Source organism: Camelina sativa, chromosome 16, assembly GCF_000633955.1.
Source record: "Camelina sativa cultivar DH55 chromosome 16, Cs, whole genome shotgun sequence".
NCBI lineage: Eukaryota > Viridiplantae > Streptophyta > Magnoliopsida > Brassicales > Brassicaceae > Camelina > Camelina sativa.
In genome coordinates this window covers 10627970-10632531 of record NC_025700.1, presented here as the reverse complement: position 1 = coordinate 10632531, position 4562 = coordinate 10627970, and positions in this window count along the sequence as shown.

The window sequence follows — 4562 nt, the reverse complement described above, 5'->3', positions numbered from 1 at the left end:
AGATCTCAAGAGGTACTATCACTGGGTCGGGATGAAGAAGGACGTGGCTAGTTGGGTTGCGAGGTGCGATGTGTGTTAGCTAGTGAAGGCTGAGCATCAGGTACCAGGTGGTTTGCTGAAGAGTCTTCCCATTCCAGAGTTGAAGTGGGATATGATTACTATGGACTTCGTGGTGGGTTTGCCAGTGCCCAGGACGTTTGATGCTATTTGGGTCATTGTGGACCGGTTGACTAAGTAGGCACAATGTCTGTCCATTAAGAAGACTGATGGAGCAGTAGTGTTGGCTAAGAAGTATGTGAAGGAGATAGGCAGGTTTCATGGGGTGCCAGCGAGCATAGTGTCTGATAGGGATTCCAAGTTCACTTAGGTGTTCTGGAGGGCATTTTAGGCAGAAATGGGCACTAAGGTGCATATGAGTACAACCTATCATCCCCAGATAGGTGGACAGTCAGAGAGGACGATCCAGACGTTGGAGGATTTGCTGAGGATGTGTGTGCTGGATTGGGGTGGCCATTGGGCAGATCATTTATGAGGCTTTGTATAGGAGGTTGTGTCGTATAGCGTTATGCTGGACTCAGGTGGGGTTGAAGAGCATGTACAGGAGACTTCGGAGAAGATTCGGGTTCTCAAGCTGAACATGAAGGAAGCTCAGGATCGGCAGAGGAGTTATGCCGATAGGAGGAGGAGAGATCTTGAGTTTCAGGTTGGAGATAGAGTGTACCTCAAGATGGCCATGTTGCTGGGTCCGAACAGGTCATTGACTGAGACTAAGTTGAGTCCGAGGTATATGGGTCCGTTCAAAGTGATTGAGCGAGTTGGACTAGTGGCATATAGACTGGAGTTACCTGGAGGCAAGACCAGTGAGTGTTCTCGAGAGGAGGATCAAGGAACTTCGGAAGAAGAAGATTCTTTTGATGAGAGTCCTTTGGGACTATGATGGTGTGGAGGAGCAGACTTGGGAGCCTGAGACAAGGATGAAGGCAAGGTTTAAGAAGTGGTATGATAAGCAAGCTGCGACTTGAACTTGCCTAGCCTGGTCCCATCTGTAATCCGTGGCTGGAGCGGAAGTGGAGTAATCCAGCCCATCTCTCTTGTTTACTTGGTCGCTTGGGGTGGTTGGTTGTGCGACTAAGTAACAAGATGAGGTGGTGTTTGGGGTACAAAGTTTCCGTGAGGCACTGTGTTGGAGGAAAGGTTCATGTTTTAGAAGTTTCTATAAGTGGAAAGTTTCCAGAAGTGGAAAGTGCTAAAAATGGAAAGTTTTTTTTTTGTGGCGGAGAGCCTTAGAGAGGGCTTGTGTGGCCTTTTTGGCGGGCTGTTTAGCCATTGTGTGGCCTTTGTGGCGGGCTGTTTAGCCATTGTGTGAGGACGAATCTATGTTGGTGGGGGAGAATTGTAACATCCGCGAACCGAGATCTCGGTTTAGGGATTGCATCGGTCGATGCACTGGTTGCATAGGTCGATGCATGTTCAATTATCTCGGTTGAGTTTTAAGTTAAACGCTGCGTTTTGGGTAAAAGAAAACCCTTAAGTTATGTTTCTGTCTCATTAGGTGAGTTTAGCCGTTTTTGAGAGAAAAGAGAAGAAAGAAAAGGTTCTTGAGTGTTCTTGGGGGTTTTGGGAGATTTGAGGTTGTTCCTGTAGAGATCTGTAGCTGGGATTGTTGTAGGAGCTTCCTAGGAGTGTTTTCTTCTTGTGTTTGGGTCGGATTTTTTCTGTGGCAAAGGTAAGTGCAGGACCATGGCTTATCTAAGCTAGAGCTTCTCTGATCTGCTTGTTTATGTGTTGTTAGGCTTGTTAGATTATTGTTTGGGACGTTAAGAAGCTTTCTTGTGGCTTGGGTTCGAGTTTTGTGGTTGTAGGAAAAAAGATCCGGCGAGAAGCTTTGGGGGGAAATGATGCTCGGCATTGCATCGGTCGATGCACTTTGTGCGTCATTCGATGCAAATGCGAGGACGACGCGTAAAATTTAGGGTTTTGTGTTATGTCGAGCATGCGTCGGTCGATACAAAGAGAGCATTGGTCGATGTAAGTTAGCCTTGCATCGGTCGATGCAGATCTTGCGTCGGTCGACGCAACCTCCAACTGGTGTCAGTCGATGCTTGTTGGTATTGGTCGATGATGAGTCCCGGTTTGTTATTGTTGATTGTTGATTGTTTATTGATGGTTAGAGGTGTATCTATTGCTTGTGTGTATAGCCCAGTAGATGGGAGAATTGCCTTACTGAGTGTTTATAAAATACTCATGCATTGCAACTTGCGTTTGTGGTGCAGGTAAAGGCAAAGTGTGATCGTGGAATCAAGGCAATGAAGAGGAGGATGTTCTAGTGGTTCGCTTGGTTGTTTGGCTGCTGTTACGTTGCTAGAGTTGTGTTTGTGGTTAGGTGGCTAGTGGGTATGTGACCACTAGTTGTAGTGTATTTATTATTATTATTTATTAATTAAAAATAAAAAAACGGGTCAGGTCGTTTCAATAATTCAACGATGAAAATATAAATTAAATAAAACAATCAAAAACTTCTACAATAAATTGTAAAATACATATATTAATCTTCCATTTTTTTAAATACATATATGCATCTTCAATTAGAAAAAGAAGATGCATATATTAATCTTCCAGTTTTTTGTCAAGATATTAATCATACGTATTCCAAACTGAAAAAAGTAGAAAGTAGGAATATATTTTGGTTTTAAAAAATAACGAAAATTTGTCTTCCCATTGAAAAAGTTTGCACAATAGAACAAAGTTATGTAATCTGTGTTGTTATCTTTCATTTGTGTATTCATCTTTTTTTTTTTATGCTAATTGTCCTGCAAATTAATAGAAATAATAATAATACCGTGAGAAATTTGTTTATCCCAAAAACCTTAGTTATTATGCATAAGAAATTTTGTTAACACTTCAAAATCAAAGATTGCGTAGTATGCAATATGAAATTGAGAAATGATGTTCATATATTTTACCCTGTTTTCCCTTAATATATTCACATATTTTGCATCTTTTGCTATCCATTTTGACCATTATTGCATAGCTTTAGGACTGTTCTTGCATTAGAGTTTAGTTGCATTGCATTTGCATCTTTTCATGCATAAACAGGTGATTTTGGAGCTTAAGGAGCATGGAAGCAATGCTGAGGAGAAGTGAAGCAATCATGAGGAGAAAGCAAGAGAGCTAAGGCTGAAGAACCAAGGTCCGGAGTCCAACTCGACTGCCCACTCGACCAGACACTCGACCGTGTGCTGAGAGGGACTCGACCGAGTGGGAGGAGCACAAGAGGAGCCAACTCGACCGGTCACTCGACCGAGCACCAGGTCGAGTTGGTCGAGCCGCCTGGCTATTTTGTCTTTTAGCGTTTTTAGGGCTTCCACTACTTTTTCTATATAAGGGCTTGTACCTGCAGCCACCAAAGAAGCCAGCTTTTTAGAGAGTCAAAAACCTAGTTTTTACCTTTTTGGGAATTATTCCTTTTGCACTTTTATTTTCTTAAGATCTTGTACTTCTTTTAAAAAAGGAAAAAAAGACTAAATTCTTCAATATTGTTGGTTTCATAACTTTCAGAATATTGAGAATTTGAGTTTGATTCTTTCTTCAATATTGTAGATCTTTGCTTTATCTATCTAATCATGCAAGTTTCATTATTTTCTGGGTTTATGATTTTGATGTTCATCATGTATGCTTGTGAGTAGTTGCTTAGGATCTTGAGGATGGGTTAGGCTGGGTTGTGTTTGAGGTTTGTTTGATTTGGTCAAGCTTGATTGTTGTAGATCTCTTCTAGGCTAGATGTTCTTAATGCTGATCCTATATCTGAGAGGGTAGGATCTGATTTCAAGCCTCTTAGCATCACACCAATGTCTAAGGAGCATAGATAAGGCTAGATCTAGAGACTATCATTAGGCTTGCTAAGAGATTAGAAGTCTTGTTTGATTTTTGACATATTGCTTAATGCCTGCTTGTGTAGATTCTTTACTTTGTGAGAACAAGTCTAGAGATGCATGAGTTTGATTGTTTCTTGCCATGAGAGTGGATTAAACATGTCTTAGAAATATATGTCTAGAGATTAGCTCAAGTTGTTTGAGATTTGTTGACCAAGTTAGATGACCTCAATCATAGTCCAACCCATGAATCCCTCCTCAAGACCTTCCTTGTTTATTGATTTCTTAGCTTAAATTCTGTTGTTTGATCGTTGTTTGATGTGTTTTGGTATTGCTCTGTTTTTCTTGTGTTGTTCTGTTTTGCGTATTTGTCCAGCTCGACCCTGCACTCGATCAGCACTCGATCGAGTGCTTGCTCGAGTTCCAACCCAGAACTTGTGTTTATGATTTGTGTTTGTCCTGTTTCACTCTAGTTGCATTTCTGTTGCATTCATTTAGTATCCTGTTCATTACTTACCTTGCATTAGTTCAATACTTGCATTATCATAGTTTCTATTTCTGTTTTAGCTTCATAATTGTCATAATCATTCTGTTCCATTTGCATTTAGCTCCTAGTTCTTGTAGTTTTACTTTCTGCATTTTACATTTCATCATAGGATTGTTAGTGACAAACAACCTTTACATCTGGCT